The sequence below is a fragment of the Protopterus annectens genome, chromosome 10.part0, assembly GCF_019279795.1.
Source record: "Protopterus annectens isolate FY-2018-M chromosome 10.part0, PAN1.0, whole genome shotgun sequence".
Taxonomy (NCBI): domain Eukaryota; kingdom Metazoa; phylum Chordata; order Ceratodontiformes; family Protopteridae; genus Protopterus; species Protopterus annectens.
Genome location: NC_056744.1, coordinates 1796767451 through 1796793692, shown reverse-complemented (window position 1 = coordinate 1796793692; position 26242 = coordinate 1796767451). Strand labels below are relative to the sequence as shown.

The 26242-nt window shown below is 45.5% G+C and overlaps 1 protein-coding gene across 1 annotated transcript in view; it reads right to left on the bottom strand.

The window, feature by feature from the left end:
• LOC122814504 (Snf2 related CREBBP activator protein) overlaps window positions 1–26242 on the bottom strand; it is a 3617155-nt gene that overhangs the window by 3153864 nt on the left and 437049 nt on the right. The window lies entirely within an intron of this gene.

Here is a 26242-nt window from a genome sequence, read left to right as displayed (position 1 = left end):
GCGCTTATTCTTCAGGAGGGCAGACCAGTAGCCTACGCGTCTAGAACTTTTACCCAGATGCAGTATGCTCAAACTGAGAAGGAACTTTTGGCAATTGTGTTCCCATGTTCAGATTTCCATGATTATATTTATAGCAGAGCTACCCAGATTGAGACTGCTCAACCTTTAATCACTATTTTAAAGAAGCCTATGCACACAGCTCCTCCAAGACTACAAACAATGATGCTAACATTACAGAAATAAAAAAGGCAAACTTCTTTATATTGCTGATACCTTTATCCAGATCATCCAAAAATACCACAGAAAAGTTTGACAGAGAATGTTGACTTCAGTGACATGGAAGTGCATAATTTTTTTACCACAAGATTTGATGAGCTAAGAGATCATACAAAGACTGATCTAATTTTGCAAAAACTCAACCACTTCAACAATGCTGGATGGCCATCAAAGCAGTCGTGTGTACCAACAGAAGTGCAACCTTATTTTCCTTAGAGAGATGAGATGTTGAGCAAAGATATTTTCAAAGGTCCTAAAGTTGCCATTCCCACTTCCTTACATGAGTATATCCAGAATTTGAAGCTAACAAAAGAAGGGTGAGAGGACTAGTACTGAAGTCTTCTCTGTCAAACAATATCAATAAAGTACATCCATCTTGTTCAGTATGCAATAGTACTGAACCGTATCTGCAAAAAGAGATGCTTCAGCTAAGCCAGATTCCTGAACTACCTTGGTCAACAGTAGCCACTGACATATTCGACTGGAACACTCAACATTACTTAGTGTTGGTAAACTCTTATTCGAATTGGTTCGAGATTGATCAGCTACCCAAACTAATGTCCCATATTGTCATTTAGTTGAAATGTCATTTCTCAGTCCATAGTAGTCTACAGAAAGTTATTTCTGACAACGGTGGCCAGTTTACTAGTCAAGTATTTCAGAAATTTGCAAAAGAGTGGGACTTTATCCATGTTACCAGTAGTCCTGAGAACTCAGTCAAACAGCCTAGCTGTACGTGGAGTACAAAGTGTCAAGCAATTACTAGAGAGGTCAAAGCATGACAATTCCGATGTTTTCTTGAATTTGTTTAATCTCAGAAATATACCCCATGACAATTTACTTGGCTCACCTGCTAAGAAACTTCTGTCCAGGCAAACCAGAACAACCTTGCCCATCAGTTCCAGTTTGTTGGAGCCTAATGCTAAAAAAAAAAACAATCAAAGCCCAACTATTCAAACCATTCATTCCAGAAGTCCAACTATGATAAAATGAGCCGATTTCTTCTTCCACGGAAAGGAGAGACAGTGAGGATGCAAACGGCGAAAGGTTTTGAGCAAATTGGTCAAATGAGAGTTGTATCTGCAGAGCCAAGATCTTACTTTGTGAAATCAGAGTACGGAATCAGAGTACAGAATACAGAAGAAATCGTAGACATCATCTTCCAGTGTCTGAATAGATACCGCAGCATCATACCTGTGATGCACTCTAGATTGCAAAGCAATCCAGACGATGTTCCTGTTGAAGGATATGTCTCATTACTTATTCACGTTCCCAATGATGTCCCTGAAGTTGAACATTCATTAAAGACTGTCCCTGTTGCTAAACCCAGTCCTAATTTTGTGTCACACAATCCGGTCATATTTTCAGACCTAGTGTAAAATATACAACAATCTGGACATAATTGCTTCACTTGTAAAGTACAGTTTTGTACCTACCATAAATGTAGATGTCCGAGAGGAATGCATCTGCAGTCTTTACAAATGGGTTGTTCTGTCGTCAGGCAGCCCTTCGGTCGGCCGGATTCCAAAGTCTGGGTCTGGCTTCGGCTGGTGTCGCACTTCACCCGACGTCATTGCGGCAGTTTTTCGGGTATAAAGGCATCAGCCGACGCCATTTTCCTCAGTGTTTCTTGCCCCAGATGCCAGGTGCCCTCTTGGATGGCTAAATTTGGATAAATGCCAAAGTTTCCAAATAGTAGAGAGCAAACACACAAAATAAGCATGTATGTACATATATATATATAAACAAATACACCATAATAGATCCCCCCCAAGCTAGCTGAAGATTGGTAAATACCCTAGGAGTACCTCAGAGGGGAAGGAGGGTGGGTAATCCTGACTGCAGATGCATTCCTCTCGGACATCTACATTTATGGTAGGTAAAAAAACTGTACTATGTCCTTCAAGGATGCATCTGCAGTCTTTACAAATGGGTAGAATACCATAGCTAAACTAGGGGAGGAGGTAAATAGAAAAGATTATGGTGTAGTTAGGATCCCTTGCAAAACAGCAGTGGCAAAGCCAGCACGGGATCTAGAGTATAGAGGTAAGTTATAATGCTTGGCAAATGTATGCACGGAGGTCCAAGTAGCAGCCTCTATAATGTCCTTGGTAGCCACTCCTCGTAAGAAAGCTGTGGTAGTGGCTGTAGCCCTTGTGGAGTGAGGCCTGATGTTCTCTGGAGTTTTCTTTCCATGGTAGGAGTAACAAAATCTAATGCAATTTCCTATCCATTTGGAGATTGTCTGTTTAGAAATTGGTTTTCCTTCCTTCCCTGTTGCATATGCTACCAGAAGCTGGTCAGTCTTTCTATTGTTTTTTGTCCTGTCCAGATAGTAGCGTAATTGTCTGTGTACATCCAAGGTATGCAAAAGCCTTTCTCCCCTGTTCTGTGGGTTGGGGGAAGAATGTAGGGAGGTGGATAGCCTGATTTAAAGAAACTCTGGATACCACCTTAGGCATAAATGTAGGATTTGTTCTCATGGACACTCTGTCTTGATGGAAGATCAGGAAGGGTTGCACTGTCATTAATGCCTGCAGTTCAGAAACCCTTCCTGCTGAAGTTATTGCTAGCAGGAAGGCAGTTTTCCAGGATAAGTATTGTAATTCTGCTGTTGCTGCTGGTTCGAAAGGAGGAAGAGTCAGCTTTTCTAGTACAAAATTCAAATCCCATGCTGGCAATGGAGGTTTTCTGGGAGGTTTTACATTTTTAATTCCTCTCAGAAACTGTCTGAGCAGAGGATGCGAGAAGACAGGAGGATCCAAGCTGTATTCTGCTGAAATAGCTGATGCATGTATCTTGATGGAAGAATAGGACAGGCCTGTATGGTAGAGCTCTGCCAAGTACTCCAGGATGTTGGCTATGTTCACCAGTGTCACATCTTGCCCCTTTGCAGTACTCCAGATGAGATATCTTTTCCATTTTGCTGTATAATTCTTTCTTGTGGAAGGTCTATGAGCCTCCAGCATTATGTCTTTAACCCTTTGGGATAAATTCGGGTTAGTTGCTGTTATGTAATGTTCCAGGCAGTTAACTGTAGAGTTTTTAGACTTGGATGCAGGATGCTGTAGTTGCTCTGTGTTATTAGTGAAGGGATCAGGGGCAGCGTCCATATCTCTTCCCTGGACATGCTCCTCAGAAGTGGGTACCAATGTTGTCTTGGCCAGTTTGGAGCTATCAGAATGATCCTTGGGCGTTCCTCTTTGATCTTCAGAAGCACCTTGTGCATCAAAGGAAGTGGTGGGAATGCGTATGCTGTCAGGCTTTTCCAACTGAAAGGGAGTCCACCTTCCAAGCAAGTGGGTGGTAAGTCCTTGTGCAGAATTTCTTCAACTGGTGATTGACTGGGGATGCAAACAAGTCTATTTGTGGTAATCCCCATTTTCTTATGATGGTTTTGAAGATGTCCGGATGCAGCATCCATTCGTGGGCATCTGTTGTAGTCCTGCTTAATATGTCTGCTAGAATGTTTTCCTTTCCTGGTACATAAATTGCCTGTAACTGAATGTTGCAGCTCAGAGCCACATCCCATAGGTCTAGTGCCAGCCGGCATAGAGGGTATGAGTGAGTGCCTCCCTGTTTGTTGATGTACCACATAACTGTGGTGTTGTCTGTTCTTATCAACTGGCCTTCTTGGAGAAGAGGTCTGAATGCCTGGATTGCCAATTTCACTGCCATCATTTCTTTTAGATTTATGTGCAGATGTAGCTGGTCTTGAGTCCATAGGCCTTGAATGCACTTGTCCAGCATGTGTGCCCCCCATCCGAGGTCTGAGGCATCTGTCATGATGGTTTGTCTCGGTTGACCTTTGCAGAAGGGCAGTCCTGTGTTTGATTGGCAGGCCTGAGCCCACCATAGGAACTCCTGATTCAGGCATGGGATCATTGGTATTTTGGTTTCTAGGCTGTGTTTGTGCTGGGACCACAAATTCTTTAGGTACCACTGTAGCTTTCTCATATGCAGCCTGGCATGAGGGACCAGTATTATGCAGGATGCCATGAAGCCTAGAGCTTGTAACACTTTTCTTGCAGTCAGATGGGTCTGCTTTGTTAATGCCAAGAAGTAGAGAGGAAGTTGTTCTTTCTTTTCTGCAGTTAGGAATGCCATTTGTTTTGATGTGTCCAGTTCTGCACCCAGAAACGTTATTCTTTGGGATGGAATCAGCCTTGACTTTTCTGTATTGACTGTATATCCCAGGGCTTGTAGCAGGTAGATGACTCTTTGTAAGTCTTCTGTTAGTTTGTTTTTGTTGTCCGCTTGTATCAGGCAGTCGTCCAGGTAGGGATAGATTTGAATCCCCTGAAGTCTGCAATGAGCTATAACTGATGCCAGGCATTTCGTGAACACTCTGGGCGCAGTAGATAAGCCAAAAGGCAATGCTGAGAATTGATAATGCTCTGATCCTGCAAGAAATCTGAGGTATCTTCTGCAAATTGGTCTTATGGGGATGTGCAGGTATGCCTCCTTGAGATCTAGAGTTACCAGCCAAGACTCCTTACCCAGCATGGGAAGAAGCTGCTGTAGGGTCAGCATTTTGAATTTTGGAACAATGAGGAATGTGTTTAACGCGGACAGGTCTAGAATAGGCCTCCATTTGTTTTCTTTCCTTGGTACCAGGAAGAGTCTTGAGTAAAATCCCTTTCCCTGTTCCATAGATGGTACCTTTTCCACAGCTCTCATTTTTAATAATTTTGATACTTGCTTTAAAGCTTCTGTCTTTTGAGTAGGTGGTAGGTTTGGCATTCCTCTCTTTTCTGGTAGAGTATGGAAATGGAACCTGTAACCCTGGTCTATAGTTTGCAAAATCCATTTTTCTCTTGTAATGCAGTGCCAGTTTCTTGAAAATAAGGTTAGCTTTCCGCCCAAGGGTGCTTGTAGTTGTTCCCTGGTAGGCGGTACCACCGCCAAGTCACTGAGATTGAGTTGTTGTAGTGGTGGTGGCTGTATCCGTGCCTCGTTGGTTGTTACCATGCCATTGGCGACCCCTGTAGGCACCCCTGGATTGGTTTCTGCCTCTAGTGCGCCTATTCCTGCCTCTTTGTGGCTTAGAGGATTCCGGAAATGACCAATTTTTGGAGGGCCAGTTCCTGCTAAACCTTGGAGGTTGAACTTGTAGGAAATCTTTCACTGTTTGCACAGATTTTGCTTTCTCTTCCATCTTTTTTAGTACCTGCTGTGCAGGGGAACCAAATAAATTGACCTTGTCCATAGGTGCATCCAAAAGCTTTGATTTGACATGGTCTGGTAGTGCCTGTTCTTTCAACCATGCATGCCTCCTAATAACTGTGCCAGTCATGGCTGATCTAAAGGAAGCCTCCAGTGCATCATAGCCACATTTTAAAGAATGGTTACTAACCTGCTGTATGTTATGTACCATTTCCTGAACATACTTTTTATCTAAAGATTCTTCAGAGGACAGCTTTTTAGTCAACTGGTCAAGCATAAACTCTTGATATTGAATCATATGAAATTGGCAGTACAAAGCTCTAGCTGACAAAGTAGCAGAGGTGTAAACTTTTTTACCCCATCTCTCTAAGGACCTGGATTCCCTTTCAGAGGGGAGGGGGTTTTTAGAAGAAGTAGCTGCTACAGCTTTAGGGCCCTGGGAGATAGTCTCTGGATCTGCAACAGGAGCCTTATAGAAATGGTGATGAGTGTCCGGGACCCTGTAGTACCTATCAGGCTTAGCAGGAGCCGGAGGTAAAGAATCAGCAGCAGTGCAAGCATCATTAAATGCATCATCAACAACAGAAAGAACTGGAGGTATAGCTAAAGGTCTATGTTGTGGCAAATGTAGAAAGGTCCTAAGCCTCTTTCTAGAGTCTGTGAAATCTTGGCCCTGCCACTGAAATTGTTCCCTCATAGCATGCAAGGTTTCCCCAAAGGAAAATTCCTCAGGAGGAGAGGCTGAAGGGATAGACTCCTCAGCATCAGAATCTTCGTAAGGGGAATAAGAAGCCTCAGGAGGGTCTGTATGTTCCGAGTCATCAGAAGAATCATCTGCAGATACTGGCTCAGGGGGCTCTGCTCTAGGTCTCTTTTCTGGAGGAGGGAGAGAGGCCCTGTCAGGATGAGGCTGGGCTCCACGGATTAAAGAGATGAGATCCTCAGCCAAAGAAAGCATGTGGGAGCTGGTGCTGGGCCTGTGAGAAGAGGGCTTGGCAGGCACAGGTTTCGTTGATTTGGCTGCTTTAGCCCTGGCAAAGGCCTTAATAGACATAGCTGGGGGAGGCCTAGCAGCTCCACGTGCAGGGGTTGAAACATCCAGGGGAATGGTGTCTGATAAATCCTGTGAAACCGCAACAGAAGGTTGGATTTCAGAGGCCGTCTCTACCAGGCTAGAAGAGGCCTCGGTGGAAGGCAAGTTATCGGCTGAAGATAAAACCGCTTGCTCGTTTCGGCCGAAACCGAGACACTCGTGGTTTGCTTAACCGCAGTTTCAGCCGAAACCGCGGACCGCGAGTGTCGGTCCTTTTCTTTGCGTTTTTTAATAATTTGCGTAGTCGGAGGATCCGACGGCATAATGTAGGCAAAATCAGAGCCGAATATCTGTTCAGCAAAGTCCGACCGACGTTTAAGCGTCCGTCGGTTAAAAGAAGAACAGGCTAGACAAGATGCTACGTCGTGGTCTGGGCCTAAACAATGTATGCAATAGGAGTGGAAATCTTTATGAGGTATCTGTTTCCCACAAGATAAACAGTTATTAACTTTGTCTGACATCGGCTGAGGCAAGAAAGAGTCCCCAACGGGGTACTTAGCTTTATAGAAGTCTTCGTAGAAGTATTCGGTAGTAGTAATCTCTGGATCTGACCGACCGGCACTTGCGAACAGCTTCTGCTTCGGGCGCCACGCGGCAAGAAAGACTGAGGAAAATGGCGTCGGCTGATGCCTTTATACCCGAAAAACTGCCGCAATGACGTCGGGTGAAGTGCGACACCAGCCGAAGCCAGACCCAGACTTTGGAATCCGGCCGACCGAAGGGCTGCCTGACGACAGGACAACCCATTTGTAAAGACTGCAGATGCATCCTTGAAGGACATCTGGTTCTGTACAACTGCACAAAGGATTATTTCTGTACAACTGCACGTCAAAAATCATCATGACTGTCCACTACTTATTTCTCAAAGAGGGAGGATGTAGAACAGAGTATGTGTTGTGACTTTAAGGAGTTCAAAGTGAGGGCACGTGCATACAAAGAGAAAGCACATGCAGGCAACAGTGCCATTTTGAGTGAACAGCCAGAGTGCTAACATGTATGAGTGCAGTAGTTAGTTTATAAGTTTAACTTACTAAGCTTCAATCCTGACATGTTGGTATATAATAAAGCAGTCTGAACCAAACCCACAACTGTTTCCCTGTTTTACCCCGACTGGACAAGCAACACAAAGTAGTTAAATAACCAGTGAGGGCAGCAGCGCTGAGAATGTCTATAAAACCTGGTGCAGACAGCACATGTTTAACAACCATGACACTGACACCTCTTTCACAAGGTAAAGAGAAGTTTTCTAACAACTTACCATAACGACAGATGTCCTTCACTCCTCTGTTGCAGTATTCCTGACATAAGAAGGTTGCCTGCCAAGGTAATGACCTGATGTCCGCCAGTATATCAAAGTCTTCTACTACCTAGGATGCAGGGTACATCTGACATAGGCCACTCGTAGACGTCAGCTATAAAAGCAACATATGTGCACACAGCCATCAAAACTGAGACGCCAGTGGGAGAGATGGTCTAAGGGAGAGAGCATCAATGTATCCAAGAAATGCAAAAAGTGAGTGGAAGTAGGGAGGGATGGAATACTGCAACAGACATCTATCGTTATAAGAACTTACACAACTAATGTGTCCTATTCATCTATTGTGGTATTCCTTACATAAGGGAGAGTGCAAACGCTCATGTAGAAGGGGAGGAAGTAGCAGCAGAGGAATTTGATGAAGCCATGGAGAATGGCCCCGAGAAATCCTGCCCTGGATCTGGAAATTAAATCCAGCTTATAATGCTTGATGAATTTTGTGGACAGATGTCCAAGTAGCTGCTTCTAAGATAGAGCTGATGTCCAACCTCTGAGGAAAGCCCCCCAAAACACTGCCCTTGTGGAATGAGCTTTGCCTCAGCTGGGAATAGCAAAAGGCAATGGATTTCGATATTCAATTGGAGATGGTGTGCTTGGACAAAGGCAATCCCAGACACCTGGGGTGAAAGGACAAACAGCCGATATGATTTCCTAAAGAGTTTAGTCTTGTTCAAGTAACACCTGAGCTGTGTACAGCAGGGGTGTGAAGGATCCTCTCACTAAAGTTCTGGGAAAAGGGAAAAAAAGATTGGGGAGATGAATAGCCTGGTTTAAGGATAATTCACGGACTACTTTTGGCATGAAGGAGGGATTGGTTTGAAGGGAAACCCTATCTTTGGGAAAGGCAGGAAAGGAGGAGATTCCATAAGGGCTTGTAATTCTGAAACCCACCTGGCGGAGGTAATGGCCACCAGGACGACAGTTTTCCAAGTACAGTGTTTGAGTGGGCTGGAAGAAGCTGGCTCAAAAGGAGCTCAAGTCAGTTTCTCCAGCATAAAGTTAAGGTCCCAGGGTGAAGCCACAGGTCTGCCTAGGGGGGTCTTGAAGTGAAGGATGTCTTTCGGGAATTGTTTTGCTTTAAAATCTGGAAGCTAAGAGGAGAAAGTGGCAGACAGGCAAAGACAGCTGACAGATGAGTTTTTATGGAAGAGTAAGCTAATCCTGCTTAAGCAATTTACATAGATAAGACAACCATGGGTGGGTCCTGTTTTTGTTAAGATACCATAGTGAGAACTTCTTCCATTTGGAGAGAAAAGATTTTATTAGGTTTCCTAGTTTCCTGCAGGACTAAGCACATACTCAGAATAAAGGTGTCTGAAAGGAATCAATGCTCTAAGTGTGGGTGGATGAGTGAGAGCCTATGTTCTGTGTTAAAAGGGCCACTCTGTGGGGTAACCTGCAGTGACTGCCCTTGGCTACATGACTGAGCAAGGGGAAACCAGAGCTGCCTAGCTAACAGGGAGGCACCAGCAAGATAGTACAGTTTTGTATCTACCATAAATGTAGATGTCCGATAGATATGCAACTGCAGTCATAACATAAGGGTTGTCCTGCCTCAGGCAGCCCTCGGTCAGCCGAATTCCAAAGTCTGGGTCCGGCGTCGGCTGGTGTCGCCTCCTCTCCGACGTCACAACGGCTGGAGTATAAAGGCATCGGCCGACGCCATCTTCTTCAGTGTTTCTTGCCCCAGATGCCAGGTGCCCTTTTAGGAAGGCTAAATTTGGTAAATGGATAAAAATAATCCCAAACATGCACACAGTAATAAACAGATACACCATAGGAGATGCCCCCAGCTGAAGGGAAAAGGGGTAGGGACCCAAAAAGAAGGATACAGAGGGGTAGGAGGGTGGGAAAATCCGACTGCAGTTGCATATCTATCGGACATCTACATTTATGGTAGGTACAAAACTGTACTATGTCCTTCAAGAATGCAACTGCAGTCATAACATATGGGTTGAATACCATAGCCAAGCTGGGGGTGGATGGAACTATGATAAGGATGGTGTAGCTAAAATCCCCTGCAGGACTGCCGAAGCGAAGCCTGCTCGGGATCTGGAGTAAAAGGGCAGGTGGTAGTGCTTGGTAAATGTATGCACGGAGCTCCATCTAGCAGCCTCTAAAATTTCCTTTGTTGCCACTCCTCTTAGGAAAGCTGTGGAAGTGGCTATAGCTCTGGTGGAATGTGGCCTAATATTGGCTGGCACACCTTTTCCATGAAAAGAATAGCAAAATCTGATGCAATGTCCAATCCATTTTGAAATTGTTTGTTTGGAGATTGCTTTTCCTTGTACTCCAGCAGCATAGGCTATGAACAGCTGGTCGGACTTTCTGGTGGGCCTTAGTTCTGTCCAAGTAGTAGCGTAGTTGTCTGTGTATGTCCAAAGTATGTAGTAGTTTTTCCCCCCTATTTTGAGGATTGGGGAAGAATGTAGGTAGATGAATAGCTTGATTTAGAAACACCCTGGAAATAACTTTTGGCATGAATGTAGGATTGGTTCTTAAAGAGACTCTGTCTTGATGAAAAATGAGGAAGGGGGGCACTGCCATGAGTGCCTGTATCTCCGAAACTCTTCTTGCAGAAGTGACTGCCAATAAGAAGGCAGTCTTCCATGAAAGAAATTGCATTTCTGAGGTTGCTGCTGGCTCAAATGGAGGACGAGTTAGTTTTTCCAACACGTAGTTGAGGTCCCATGCGGGTACTGGCTGTTTTCTGGGAGGTTTGATATTCTTTATTCCTCTTAGAAACTGTCTTAGCAGAGGATGCGAAAACACTGGAGGGTCACAGTTGTATTTTGCTGAGATTGCTGAGGCATGAATCTTTATTGAGGAGTATGAGAGTCCAGTATGAAATAGTTCTGCCAAGTATTCTAATATCTGAGGTATACTCAGTAATGCTCTGTCCTGACCCCTTTTGGCATTCCAGATGCTGAACCTCTTCCACTTGGCTGTATAGGTTTTTCTGGTGGAAGGTCTGCGTGCTTCCAGCAAGATCTCTTGAACAGATTTGGAAAGAGAGTTAGGTGTTTAAGTCATGGTAGCCTCCAAGCTGTCAGATGCAATGTTTTCAGGTCTTGATGTACAGTCCTGTAATTGTGTTGCGTTAGGAGCAGGGGCCATAGGGTCAGAGGCCATGGTTTGGTCCGAGTTATGGTCAATAGCAATGGGTACCAGTGTTGCCTTGGCCAGTCTGGAGCTATCAAGATGCCTGTTGGTTGTTCTGCTTTGATCTTCAGTATCACCTTGGTCAGCAGAGGCAGGAGAGGGAATGCATAAATTTTTAGAGAATTCCAGCTGAAGGAGAGAGCATCCGTTTTCCAAGCTAGAGGGTGGTGAGTCCTTGTGCAGAACTTTTCCAGGTGATGATTTAAGTGGGAAGCAAAAAGATCTACGTCCGGTCTTCCCCATGTCCTTGTCAGTTGAGAGAAAATGTGAGGGTGCAGCATCCATTCGTGTGGATCCATGAAATTTCTGCTCAGATTGTCCGCCAGTACATTGTCCTTGCCTGGTTCATAGGTTCATAGGTTCATAGGTTGGTACTAGGCTATCAGCCCTAGGGCCTATACAAGCCTAGCCATAACAATTCCCTGGCTATTTCTTCCCACATTATTTACTTTCCTGGACCCCTGTGTCTAGCAGGGTGACTGACGTGATCCCTGGGGTGAATTTCCTTTCTCCCATCCAATCGTCAAGGTTCCTCTTGAAGAGGTCCAAAGAGGCACTCTGCTTGACATGTATGGGCAATCTATTCCAGAGTCTGGGGAGTCTCTGGGTCAGGAACCTATCCCTCCAGCATGTTTTGTTTATTGTGATGACAAGGTTTAGATCCCTGGAGCGTGTAGCTCTGAGGGATTGGGATTTCTTTAAGTGTAGCATGTCCAACAGCTCTGGGTTTGACATGGCCTTGTATGTTAAGCAGAGATCACCTCTGAGTAGGCGATATGCGACAGAGTATAGCTGGAGTTTTTAAGGCGGTCAGCGTAGGGCATCTGCTTTAGGCCTGTGATTCTTTTAGTGAGGTATTTCTGAGGCCTTTCCAGTTGTTGCAGATGTCTTGAGAGGTACATACCAAATGGGGCGTTGTATTCTATAATGGGTCTAACGAGGGATGAGTACAGTGGGACAATGACCTCCTTTTTCTGGATGAAAAGCCCTTTGTGATGAGGTGTGCCACATAGAAGGATTTCCTGACTGTTGTGGCGATGTGGTTATCGAAGGTGAGACCACTGTCCACCTGTGTCCCTAAGTCTCTTATCACACTTTCTGTGTTTAGTGTACTGCCACCTATATGGTAATTCATGGATACATGTTTTTCCCCAAAGGGGATAACAATACATTTCTTGGCATTGAGCTTGAGCCCATGGCTCTGGCACCAAGCATCTGTTTCTGTAAGGCCCTTTTGTAGAGTATCCACATCATTTTGGATTCAATAATGGCTCCCAGTTTGCAGTCATCTGCAAACTTTGTTAGCCAGAGTCCCTTAGTGTTGACCTGTACTTCAGAGAAGTAGATGCCAAACAAGAGCGGCCCCAGGACTGAACCCTGCGGTACTCCACTTGTCACTTGTCTGGAGCTGGATTTGGAGTCGGCTACTTTTACAGTGTGGGTTCTATCAGTAAGCCATTTAGCAACCCATTGGGTGACATAGGGATTAATGCCCAACTTAGTAAGTTTATCTATGATTCCAGAGTGGGGTATGGTGTCAAAGGCCTTGGCAAGGTCTACATAGGCTGTGTGGACCACCTTACCCTTGTCCATGGCTCTGGAGACTGATTCAAAGAAGTCAATCAGGTTCAGGAGACAAGATCGGCCCTTCACAAACCCAAACTGGGTGCGGTCCAGTGTTTGAAGGTTGCCAATGTCCTTGTTTATAAGTTCCATGATAATACGCTCCATGGCCTTGCAGATAAGGCTTGTCAGACTGATGGGACGGTAGTTTCCGGGATCCAAGGTGGATCCCCCCTTGTGGATTGGGATAACTGTAGCTCTGCACCACTCAGTGGGCACGAAACCTGAGGTGAGGCTATGATTAAACATGACACTTAGGTGAGGTGCCAGTTCATATTGTAGTTCATGTAGTACACAGCCCGGGATGTCATCTGGTCCCATGGATGCTGTATTCTTGGCTTTAGAGAGTACGTTTTGTACCTGTGTGGCCGTTATTACTGGAATTTGGCAATCTTCCGGTACAAACTGGGATTGTAAATGTATCTTCAGGCTCAGGGATTTTTCCCAGAGAAGCATTGTTAGTCTGCAGAGGGGATAAGAATGAGTGCCTCCCTGCTTGTTTATGTACCACATGACAGTGGTGTTGTCTATCCTTATTAGCAAATGTCCTTGTTGTAGTGATTTTTCGAAAGTCTCGATGGTATGTATCACTGCCAACATCTCCTTTTGGTTTATGTGCAGATGTCTTTCCTTTGGCGTCCAAAGACCTTGAATGCATCTACCCTCCATGTGCGCCCCCCATCCATGGTCCGAGGCGTCTGTTGTAATCATTTGGCCTGCTTGAGGTCCGTTGAAAGACATGCCTTTGTTTAGTTGACTGGCTTGAGCCCACCATAGAAATTCCTTCTGCAGACATGGAATAAGTGGGATTATGTCCTCTAGGCTGTTGTTGTGTTGAGACCATAAGTTTTTTAAATACCATTGCAACTCTCTCATATGAAGTCTTGCCAAAGGTATCAGAAGGATGCAAGATGCCATGAAACCCAGGGCCTGCAGGATTTTCCTTGCAGTCAGCTGGGAAAGCTTTGAAGTACTCTGGTAAATGCTGCTGTTTTTCCTCTGTGAGGTAGGCCATTTGGGTTTCCGTGTCCAATTAGGCTCCTAGGAATGTAATCTGTTGGGATGGTAGTAAGTTTGACTTCTGAATGTTGACTGTGTATCCCAAGGCCTGTAGTAGATGCATGACATAGTCCAAATTCCCTTTTAAGGTTTGTTTGTCGTCTGCTTGTATGAGGCAGTCGTCCAAGTAGGGGTATATTTGAATCCCCTGCTGTCTGCAGCGTGCCACTACTGATGCCAGGCATTTCGTGAACACTCTGGGCGCAGTAGATAAGTCAAATGGCAATGCTGAGAATTGATAATGCTCTGTCCCTGCAAGAAATCTGAGGTATCTTCTGCAGCTTTGTCTGATTGGGACATGCAGGTATGCCTCCTTGAGGTCCAGAGTGACCAGCCAAGACCCCTTGCCCAACATGGGAAGAAGTTGCTGCAACGTCAGCATTTTGAACTTTGGCACAATGAGGAAAGTGTTTAGATTTGACAAGTCCAGTATGGGTCTCCATTTGTTTTCTTTTCTTGGAACAAGGAACAGTCTTGAATAAAATTCCTCGCCTTGCTCCTGAGGAGGAACCCTTTCTATTGCTTTTATACTTAATAGCTTGTAAACTTGAGTGAGTGCCTCTGCCCTTTGATTATGTGGCAGGTTTGGCATGCCTTGTCTTACTGGTAATGTATGGAAGTGGAATCTGTAACCTTTGTCTATCAAATCCAGAATCCAATTGTCTTTGGTTAAGATATGCCAGTTTTGTGAGAATAAGGCTAATTTTCCGCCCATAGGTGCTTCTCTTTGAACCTTTGTAGGCGGTACGAAAGTGAAGTCATTGTGATTGTCCGTGTGGCGCAGCTGAACTGTCTGCGCCACTTCTTTGATTTGGAGGTTACCATTGGTGGCCCCTGTAAGATCCTCGGTATTGCCCTCTACCTCGGGCACGTCTGCTTTTTCCCCTTTGAAACTTGTCAGAGCCGGGGAAGGACCAATTCTTTGAGGGCCAGTTTCTGCTGAATCTGGGTGGCAGAACCTGAAGGAAATCCTTCACTGTCTGTACTGACTTTGCTTTTTCCTCTATGGATTTCAATACATCTTGTGCAGTAGCACCAAAAAGCTTTTGTTTTTCCAAAGGTGCATCCAGTAACTTTACTTTAACATGGTCAGGCAAAGACTGATCCTTCAACCAAGCATGTCTACGTATCACAGCCCCAAATCTGCCCTACATGAAACTTCCAGTGCATCATAACCACACTGCAGAAAATGGTTATTAACCTGCTGAGTGTTATAGGTTCATAGGTTCATAGGTTCATACTAGGCTATCTGCCCGAGGGCATTTACAAGCCTAGCCCATCGTTTTGTGGCTTAAGCCACCCCTTTAGTATGGGGAACTATACCCATTGTTTTGCTGTGCCTCTGTCGAGCAGTGACACTGAGGTAATCCCTGGGGTATATCTGCGATCTCCCATCCATTGGTCAAGATTTCTCTTGAACAAGGCCAGCGAGTGCTCTGCCTCACATGTGGGATTCTGTTCCACAGCATAGGGAGTCTTTGGGTGATGAATCTATCCCTCCAGCACGTCCTATTAATAGCCGTGTCGAGGTTTAAGTCTCCGCCTTGTGGCTCTGATGGATCTAGATTTTTTGAGGTGAAGCATATTCATCAAAACTGGGTTTGACATGGCCTTGTATGTTAGGCAAAGGTCACCTCTGAGCAAGCGGTAAGCGACTGAATAGAGCTGGAGTTCTTTCAGTCGGGCAGCATAGGATGGATTTTTGAGACCCTTTATCCTTTTGGTGAGGAACTTTTGTGGCCTCTCCAGCTGCTGCAAGTGTCGGGTCAGATACATTCCAAATGGGGCATTGTACTCAATCATTGGTCTGATGAGTGATGAGTAAAGGGAGACTATAACCTCCCTTGATCTAGATGAGAATCCCTTCATGATAAGGTGGGCAATGTAGAAGGTCTTCCTAACTACTTTAGCTACATGGGTGTCGAATGACAGACTACTATCAACCTGGGTCCCCAGGTCCCTGATAACTTCTTCTGTGCTCAGTGGATTGCCTCCTATTTGGTAGCTAGGGGTAACCTTGTTTTTCGAAGGGTATGACTATGCATTTTTGGCATTTAACTTTAGGCGTGGCTCTGGCACCAGTTATCCGTTTCTGTGAGACCCTTCTGAAGGATATCTGTGTCAGATGTGTTTTCTACTATGGCGCCAGTTTGCAGTCATCTGCAAACTTTGTCAGCCATAACCCTCCTGTGTTTGCTTGTACTTCAGAAAGTAGATGCCAAACAAGAGTGGGCCCAGGACTGAGCCCTGTGGGACACCACTTGTGACAGGCTTTCAGTCTGACATGGCGCCAGCAACTCTGACCCTGTGGGTTCTGTCACTCAGCCAGTTTGCAACCCATCTTGTGATGTATGGGTTAACATTTAAGCTGATGAGTTTTTCAATGATACCCGAGTGGGTATTGTATCAAAGGCCTTAGCCAGATCGAGGTAGGCTGTATGGACTGCCTTTCCCTCATCAATGGCTTTGGTGACTGTTTCAAAAAGTCAACCAAGTTTAAAAGGCATGATCTGCCTTTGACAAAGCCAAACTGGGTTGGATCCAAAGTCTGCAAATTCCCAATGTCTTTATTTATGAGGTCCATAATGATCCTCTCCATGGCTTTGCAGATAAGGCTTGTCAAGCTAATGGGCCGGTAATTACCAGGGTCGGTGGAGGCACCGCCTTTGTGAAGTGGGCCCACAGTTGCAGTGCGCCACTCCTGGAGTGCGTATCCAGAGGTAAGACTTTGATTAAACAGCTGTCCTAGCTGTGGGTTTAATTCCTCATTGAGTTCGTGGAGCACACAGCCGGGGACACCATCAGGTCCCATGGATGCTGTGTTTTTTGCTTTGGAGAGAGCAGTTCCCACTTGGGCGCTGGAGATGTTTGGGGGGCTGCAATCACTTGGTATAGATATCTCTCCTTTTGGGGGGCAGGGGGGGGAGAAGTTTGCACTGAACCTGTCAGCCAGTATGTTGGCAATGTCTGTAGGATCAGTAATCTTCACATCATTTTGAACTAGTTCTGAGCATATCTGGGAGTTTCCTCCTAGGTTTCTAACATAGCTAAAGAAGGCCTTATGATTGTCTTTTGAGTCTTTAGCTATTTTTCTCTCGAAATTTGCTTTGGATGATTTTATGAGAGCTCTTAGTTTTTTACTTATAGTGATCAAGGGTGTCTTACCTTTTAAGGATTTTGCTCTATCTTGTAGTAGCTTCCTCCTTTTGTTGTAGAGTTTGTTTATGGCTGGGGTTATAATTTGTTCATAGGTTAGTATAAGGCTAACTGCCCTTGCAAGCCATTTTAAACCTAGCCAATTATACCTTGTGAGACTCAAACCCTGCACCTTGTGTTTGTAAGGCAAACACCTTAACTATTAGGCCATCCTCCCAACCCTTATGTATATGATCCTGCAGTGCCTTTTTATCAATAGGCTCAGGAGAGGCTAACTTTTTCTGTAAATCATCCAGGAGAAAATCTTGATACTGAAACATGTGAAAAAGGCAGTTAAGAGACCTCATGGCTAGGGTAGTAGATGTATATACTTTTTTACCCCATCTCTCTAGGGACCTTGCTTCTCTGTCAGCTGGCAGTGGGTTTTTGGCAGAGGAGGGAGCCACTCCCTTGGGGCCCTGTGAAATAGTTTCTAGATCCACAGAGTGGGCCTTAAAAAGGTGCTTGTGAGTGTCAGGGACCCTATAATATCTGTCCGGCTTGACAGGAGCAGGAGGAAGAGAATCAGGGTTGGCACTGGAGTCAGAAAAAACATCATCCAAAACATCCATAACTGGAGGGATAGCCAAAGGTCTGTGTTGGGGAAGCTTGAGGAAAGTACGAAGCCTTTTCCTGGAGTCAGAGAATTCCTGACCCTGCCATTGGAAATGTTCCCTCATGGAATGCAGGACTTCCCCAAATGAGAAATCCTCTAGAGGGGAGGCAGTGGGAATTAATTCCTCAGCATCAGAGTCCTCGTAGGCCTGGAAGGGTTCTTCTTGAGTATCAGAATGCTCAGAATCCCCAGAAGCTTCATCCGAGGAGAGGTCATCCGCCTGCTCAGTTCGAGGCCTTTTCTCTGCAGGTGGCTGAGAACCCCTGTCCGGATGAGGCTGAGACCCCCTAATAAGGGAAATAAGATCTGCAGCCAGAGACATGATCTGCTTATCAGATGAAGGGGCCTGGGCAGGTTTAGGATGGGCCTTGGCCTGACTGGCCGCCTTAGCACGTGCAAAGGCTTTGATGGACATGGATACAGGAGGCCTAGCAGCCCCACGTGCAGGCGTTACCTTGTCCACAGGGATGGTGTCGGGTAGATCCAGAACTTCGGTTTCCGGATGAAAATCAACAACTGGCACCGGAGAGATCTCTTGAGACCGAAGGTAGTGTTAACGCTTTGTCGTCGGCCTGGAGCGGTAGATTTACCACTTCCGAAGGGACCGGAGCGCTAGCAGAGGGTTTAGGAGTAACATCGGTAGTGGACGCGGGCCGAGGATGTCGGTCCCGGTCCTTGCGTTTAGCAGATTGGGTTGTCGGTTGATCCGACGGCATGATATATGCAAAAGATTCACCGAAAAAATCCTCAGCGAATTCTGCCCGGCGCCTGAGTGCGCGCTTATTAAAGCACAGGCAGCACAGGCCGAGACGTCGTGGTCTGGGCCCAGGCAAGAAAGGCAAAGAGAATGGAAGTCCTTATGAGGTATTTGTTTACCACAAGACAAACAATTATTAACTTTCTCAATTTGTTCTGACATCGGCTGAGGCAAGAATAAATGTTCCCCAACGGGGTACTTAGCTTTTAGATGACTTCGGTACTGAAAACACAGGAGCTGACCGACCGGCACTTGCGAACGGCTTCTGCTTCGGGCACCGCGCGGCAAGAAAGACTGAAGATGGCGTCGGCCGATGCCTTTATACTCCAGCCGTTGTGACGTCGGAGAGGAGGCGACACCAGCCGACGCCAGACCCAGACTTTGGAATTCGGCCGACCGAAGGCTGCCTGAGGCAGGACAACCCATATGTTATGACTGCAGTTGCATTCTTGAAGGACATTCTTGGTTTGTCCTGCAGAATTTTCAGCCGGACTTTCGCGATAAGCAGAAGTGGGGGATGCATTCAGGAATTTTCCCTTCCCGAAGACTGATAGGGTCATCCACTCTCCATGCCTGAAAATGGGGTTCTCTGGCACAGAACTTTGGAAGCTGCTTGTTCACAAGGGAGGCAAACAAGTCTATCTGTGGAATACCCCACTTATGGACAATGTCAAGACACATCTTTGTGAAGCATCAATTCGTAGGCCTGTAATTCTGGATCTGCGTAGACAGTCTGCCACAGCATTCTGACTGGAGGGGATGCATACCGCCTGAAGGAAGACATCTAACAAGCATGCTAGATCCCAGACCTGTATGGCTAGTCAGCACAGGAGATCAGATCCTGCCCCCCCCACCCCGTTTGTTGATATACCACAAGACTATCATATTGTCTGTGTGCATACAAAGTCTCTCTGGTCTGAGAAGGGATTGGAAGGTCTGAGAGGATTAGTGTCTTCATTTCATTGATGCTGACGTAATTGAGGCTGTCCACTGTCCTTGTACTGTGTGGTGGTCCAGGACTGCTCCCCCAGTCTGTGTCCGATGCATATGTGTACTCTTGAATTGGTGGCAGTGGATGAATGAGGAGGCCTAGGTTTACAGACAACTGTGTAATCCACCAATGCAGCTCCTTCTTGAGACAGGGTAGAAAAGGAATTTAGTATTCCAGGGGATGGGCATGTTCAGACCACAATGATGTTTGGAACCACCAGAATTTCCTCACATGTAGCCTTGGCAAGAGTAAGTAAAGGGATGGTGGGTGCCATCAACCACAAAATTCTAAAGAACTGTCTTGCCAACAGATTGAGGGGGAGACTCTCCGCAAACAGCAGAGAAATCTCCTGTGCCTTGGCAGGTGAAGGACAACTGTCTTGGTTTGATATCTGCACCTCAGAAAGACATGGTTCTGGGATGGGATCAGGGATGATTGAAATTTATGATGAATCCCAAGCTTTGTAGAATGGCAACTGCCAAATGAAGATTTTTGTTCAATTCCATTTCAGAACTGGCTTGAATCAAAAACTCGTCTAGGTAAGGAAAGATTAGGATACCCTGTAGTCTTCAGTAGGCATCCACAGGTGCTAGGCATTTTGTGAAGACTCTCGGGGTAGTGGACGGTCCAAAAAGCAAAGCAGAGAGCTGATAGTGGGAGAATCCCATACAGTACTGTAGGAATCTCCTGTATCTGGGGTGAATGTATATATGAAGGAAAGCATCCTTGATGTCTATTGAGGCTAGGAATGCTTAAGGAAGCATAAGAAGCAAGGTTTGCAAGGTAAGCATTTTGAATGTGGGAACCATAAGAAAGTCATTGAAACAGGAGAGGTCTAGGATGGGTCTCCAAGGAAAGTACAGTTTTGTACCTACGATAAATGTAGATGTTAGAGTGTTCACACTGCTGCAGTCATTACACTTGGGTTATCCTGCCATCAGGCGGTCCCTCCAGTCGGCCAGAGTTCCAAAGTCTTGGTCCGGCATCGGTTGCTGTCGCTTCTTCCCTGACGTCAGTGCGTCAGGGGTATACAAGATGCATCCAATGCCATTTTCTTCAGTTTTTCTTGCCCCAGATGTCAGGTGCCACCAAGTAGGTAGGCAATACGTACCGCCAATAAAAAATATACATATAAAATAAGAATACCTTCAGTTACAAGCAAATACACCACAAAGGTTGTATAGGATAGAAAAGTATAAAATAAGTCCAGTTAGGTCAGAGGGAATGGAGGGAGGGTAATCTGGACTGTAGCAGTGGGAACACTCTAACATCTACATTTATGGAAGGTACAAAACTGTACTATGTTCATCATGTTACACTGCTGCAGTCATTACACTTCGGTAGAATCCCAAAGCCAAGGTTGGGTGCCTGGTCTATAAAGAGTTAGGATTGACTATGAGGCCCTGCAGAACTGCAGTGGCAAATCCTGCTCTGGATTTAGAGAAAAGAGGTAGGTGGTAATGCTTGGTAAAGGTTTGCACTGAACTCAAAGTTGCAGCCTCCAAAATTGCCTTGGTAGGTACTCCTCTGAGAAAGGGTGTTGAAGTGGCTGTTGCCGTGGTGGAATGTGGCCTAATGTTATTTGGGACTGATTTTCCATGCTGTGTGTAGCAGTAACGAATACAGTGTCCTATCCATTTGGATAGTCTGCTTTGAGATAGCCTTGCCCTGTGATCCTGCAGCATATGCTACAAACAGTTGCTCAGTTTTCCTGAAAGCTTTTGTTTTGTCCAAGTAGAAGCGTAGCTGCCTGTGTATGTCCAAAGAGTGCAGAAGTTTCTCCCCTTTATTCTGGGGGTTTGGATAAAAAGTTGGCAAATGGATGGTTTGGTTAAGAGCCACACTAGATACCACCTTTGGCATAAAGGTAAGGTTTGTCCTTAAAGAAACCGTGTCCTGATGAAAAATTATAAAATGTTTCACTGTCATTAAATGCCTGTAGCTCTGAGACTCTTCATGCTGAAGTTACTGCCAGGAGCAGAGCTGATTTCCATGATAAAAATTTTAGATTGGCTGTATTGGCTAGCTCAAAAGTTGGCAGGGTCAGTTTTTCCAAAACAAAATTGAGGTCCCAAGTTGGTGTTGGTGCTCTCTGGGGAGGTCTTGTGTTTTTAGCCCCTCTGAGGTACTGCTTTAGCAAGGGATGAGAGAATGAAGGAGGATCCGTGTTGTAATGTGCTGAAATGGCAGAGGCGTGGATCTTAATTGATGAGAAGGATAGGCCTCTGTCCAACATCTCAGTTAAGTATTGTAAAATATGAGGAATGTTTGGAACAAGGGGGTCAAGGCTTTGAGCCTGGTTCCAGGTGCAGAATCTCTTCCATTTTTCTGAGTAAGCTTTCCTGGTGCTCGGCCTCCTGGCCTCCAAAATGACATCCATAACAGCTTTAGAGAGAGGTGTTGCCTGATTGACTAATGAATCTGCCATGCAGCCAGGTTTAGGGTTTTGAGCGGACCGTGCAGGATCTGATTGTTTTGTTGAGTCGGGTGGTGTGGAATTTCACGCAAAATCCAAGGTGGGCCTTGAGCCGAGTTCCTTAAGATAGGGTACCAGTGCTGGCGTGGCCAGTCTGTAGCAATCAGGATCATCTGTGTTTTTTCTTGTCTGGCTTTTAGGAGTACCTTTGAAAGGAGAGACAGTGGCGGGAAGGCATAAACTTTTAGGTTTTTCCAGCTGAACAAGACAGCATCCACTTTCCATGCTTGTTTGTGATAAGTCCTAGTGCAGAATTTTTGTAGTTGGCAATTCAGTGAAGAGGCAAAAAGATCTATGTCTGGGCATCCCTATTTCTGCATTACCATGCTGAAGATTTGTGGATTCAATTTCCATTCGTGAGGGTCCATGATATTTCTGCTTAGATAGTCTGCCAGATTATTTTTCTTTCCTGGCAGGAATTGTGCTTGCAGGTGAACTTGATACGTTAGAGTTGTGTTCCACAAGGTCATGGCTTGCCTGCATAGGGGATAAGAATGAGTGCCCCCTTGCTTATGTACCACATTACTGTGGTGTTGTCTGTCTTCAATAATAGTTGTCCTGGATGCAGAAGGTCCTTGGAAGCTGTTAGGGCATTTTGAACAGCCAACATCTCTTTTTGATTGATGTAAAGATGCATCTGGTCTGTGGTCCACTTGCCCTGAATGCATTTTCCTGCCATGTGCGTTCCCCAGGCGTAATCCGAGGCATCTGTTGTTGGAGTCTGCCTGGCTGTGGGTAGGGTAAAAGGCTGACCCTTGTTTAGGTGACATGCCTGTGCCCACCATCGAAACTCCTGTTGTAGGCAGGGACTCATTGGTATTACTGCTTCTAAACTGTGAGTGTTTAGTCCAAACACTTTTCAGGTACCATTATAATTTCCTCATATGTAGTCTGGCATATGGTATTAGTAGTATGCAGGATGCCATGAATCCCATTGCCTGCAGAATTTTTCTTGCAGGGAGATGGGACTTTTTTGCCAGTAATTGAAAATAATGAGTTAGTTGAACTTGTTTGTCTGGCGTGAGGTAAGCCATCTGGGCCACTGTATTTAAGCTGGCACCCAGTAATATAATCTGTTGCGAGAACACCAGTTTTGACTTCTTTTCATTTACTGTGTACCCTAAAGAAATTGGCAACCTTTTTACAAACGCCATATGCTGTAGAAGAATGTCCTTTGTGTCTCTGCTTAAATGAGGCAGTCGTCCAGGTATGGATATATCTGAATCCCTTTTTGTCTGCAAAATGCAATTACTGGTGCCAGGCACTTTGTGAAGACCCTGGGCGCAGTAGATAAGCCAAAGGGCAGTGCAGGGAGTAACAAGCCAAGCCTTCTTGCCCAGCATGGGTAGAAGCTGCTGTAATGTCAACATTTTGAATTTCAGAATATCCAGGTAAGCATTTAGAATTGAAAGGTCTAGTATGGGCCTCCAGGCCTTGTCCTTTCTGGGGACCAGGAGGAGTCTCGAGTAAAATCCTTGTCCCTGTTGTGGTACTTTTTGAATAGCTCTCATGTCCATGAGGGCTGAAGTTTGTTTTTGTGCCTCTGCCCATTGATTTTGTGGCAGGTCTGGCATTCCTTTTAGCCTTGGTAAAGTATGAAAATGGAACCTGTAACCTTGAAACAATATTCAGAACCCGTTTGTCTTGGGTGATTGTTTGCCAGTTTTGAGAGAAAAGTGCTAGTTTTCCCCCTAAGGGGGCTTCCAAAAGGGGAAGTGCTTGGCGTACGATGGGGAAAGTCATTGTGACCGCTTCCTGTAAGGTTAAGACTTGTCCTCCCCTCCATTTGGGGTTGAGGTGCCCCCACTGTCGTCTGTTTGAGCCTTGGGGTTGAGATCTGCCTCTTAGGCATCTGTATCTGCCTCTCTGTGGCCTGACACTGGAAAGGACCAATTCTTTGTTGGCCAATTTCTGCTAAATCGAGGTGGCTGTACCTGTAAGAAATCCTTGACTGTTTGCATAGATTTAACTTTATCCTCCCAACACCTCTTCTGCCTTAACACCAAACAAGGTATCATGCTGTAAAGGAGCATCCAATAATTTTGCCTTAACATGATCAGGTAAACTCTGTTCTTTTAACCAAGTATGTCTTCGAATCACAGAACCTGTAACTGCGGCTCTACAAGAAGCCACTAAAGAATCAAATCCACATTGCAGAATATGTTTTCCAACCTGTTCAACTGCATGCAATAAATCCTGCATTTCTTTGCTATCAGGAGCTTCTGAGCTTGCAAGCATTTTCTGTTTTAACTGAACCATTAAATATTGTTGGTACTTAAGCATGTGAAACTGACAATTTAAAGCCCTTACTGCTAAAGTTGGAGAAGTGTATACTTTCTTCCCCTATCTATCCAAAGCTCTGGAATCTCTGCCACAGGGTACTAGATTTTTTGCAATGGAAGCCTTAACCTCTTTTGGACCCTGGGAAATAGTTTCTGATCAGCAGAAGGGTTTTTATAAAGAAACTTGTAAGAGTCAGGGACTCTATAACACCTATCTGGCTTGGCTGGTGTAGAGGGCAAAGAATCAGGAGATAAGCTGGATTCAGAGAATACATCATCCACAATATCTAGCACAGGCGGAATAGCCAGGGGCCTGTGCTGAGGCAATAAAAGGAAATCCCTGTGCCTTTTCTTGGACTCATCCTGGCTTTCCCAATCGAAATGCTCCCCCATGGTATGTAGTTTCCCCAAAAGAATAATCCTCAGTAGGAGAGGCTGAAGGGATAGATTCTTCAGCATCAGAGTCCTCATAGGGGGGTAGAGAGTATCCCTGGTCTGAAGAGGAAGAGGAAATGGAAACCTGATCAGAGGAATCATAGTCTGTATCCTGCCTAGGCCTTTTCTCGGGAGGGGGATGGGAACCCCTGATTAGAGTAATGAGGTCTTCGGCCATTTTAAGCATCTGTTTCTTAGGCATGGAGGACTGTCCAGGAGAATGCTGTACTTGCTTCTTTGTCTTTAATGGTACTTTTGTCTTGGCTTTTGCTTTAATGGTAAGTTGTGAAGGTCAGAAAACCCCCTCAGAAGCCAATGCCTGCTCAGCAGCTCCGGACCCATCTGAGGGATTAGTTTCCGTAGGCCCAATACCTTGAGTTTCCAGAGGCATAGTTGTCTCCACGTGGGAGTCGGAGGAGGCCTGTGGCTTTGAGGTAGCGGGTGTCAGGGGATGCAAAAGCGCCTCACTGAGAACTGGCGACTGGCCTAGAAGAGGTTTAGTCTGTTTTGGACCTCGGATGCCTGTCTATCCTTGTCTTTGCGTTTTTCCGGTATTGCGGTCGTCGGTTGATAAGAAGGCATAGTATAATTGAACCTTCGGCCAAAGTAGTGCAAAGCAAAATCAAACTGTGTTTTTATAGTGTGTTAAATCTAGCACAAAACCGACTAGTGACGTCGTGATCAGGGCCTAGGCATGGAATACATTAAGAGTGGAGGTCCTTATGAGGTATTTGCTTCCCACAAGAAATACAATTATTAACTTTTTCTGACATCGGCCTGAGGCAAGAAAAAAGTTTCCCCAACAGGGTACTTAGCTTTATTGAAGACTTCGGATCTGAAAATAGACCGAAAATCTCAGGAGTCGGCCGACCGGCACTTGCGAACTGCTTCTGCTTCGGGCACCGCGCGGCAAGAAAGACCGAAGAAAATTGCGTCGGATGCATCTTATATACCCCTAGCGCACTGACGTCAGGGAAGAAGTGAAAGCAACCGACATCGGACCAAGACTTTGGAACTCTGGCCGACTACGGGACCGCCTGACGGTAGGATAACCGAAGTGTAATGACTACAACACTAACACAATGAAGATCTTCCTTCCTGGGAACGAGGAACAGGTTGTGAGTAGAAACCTTTTCCCTCGTCTTCAGATTATGAGCTCGACAGTTCCCAGTTACAGCAGGTTTTGCAGGACTGGAGGAAAACGACGCTCCTGTTCTTTTGGGGACTGGTGTATACCCCTGAAGGAAGGCACCTTGTGCCAGACCATAAAGTACCCCCCTCTAGATGATGCTCAACACCCAAGTGTTTTGGGTGATGAGTTCTCAGGATGGAAGGGATACAGTTAGGCATTAGGAGATGGGAGGGGTGGCCTGACTTCCTGAGGAGTCCGTTCGATCAGGAAAGGGCGGCTTATTAAGTTGAGAAGTGGAGGAAGACAAAGGAGGAAATTGCTGAGTTTTCTTAAGCCTTGAGGCTTTGATTGTGGGGCTCTGGAATGCCTACATAAAGACTTCTTTTGCAGGGTAATTCCTGGGAAATTTAGGCACAGGAGATACCAGAATGTGCTTAAAGTCTTTAAGTTGCTTACTTTTCTGTTGCAGAGATCTGAACAGTTCTGCAGAGGGCTTACCAAAAAGGGCAGTGTTGTCCAAGCGGGAATCCATTAGTTTTGCCTTCAATAAAAAAACAAGGCAGCAGAAAAAGACAAAAAAATATTTTCCCAACAGGGCACTTATCTTAGTTGGCAAACTATTCCGGCAGCAGAGTGACACCCAGGACTGGTGATCTGACTGGCA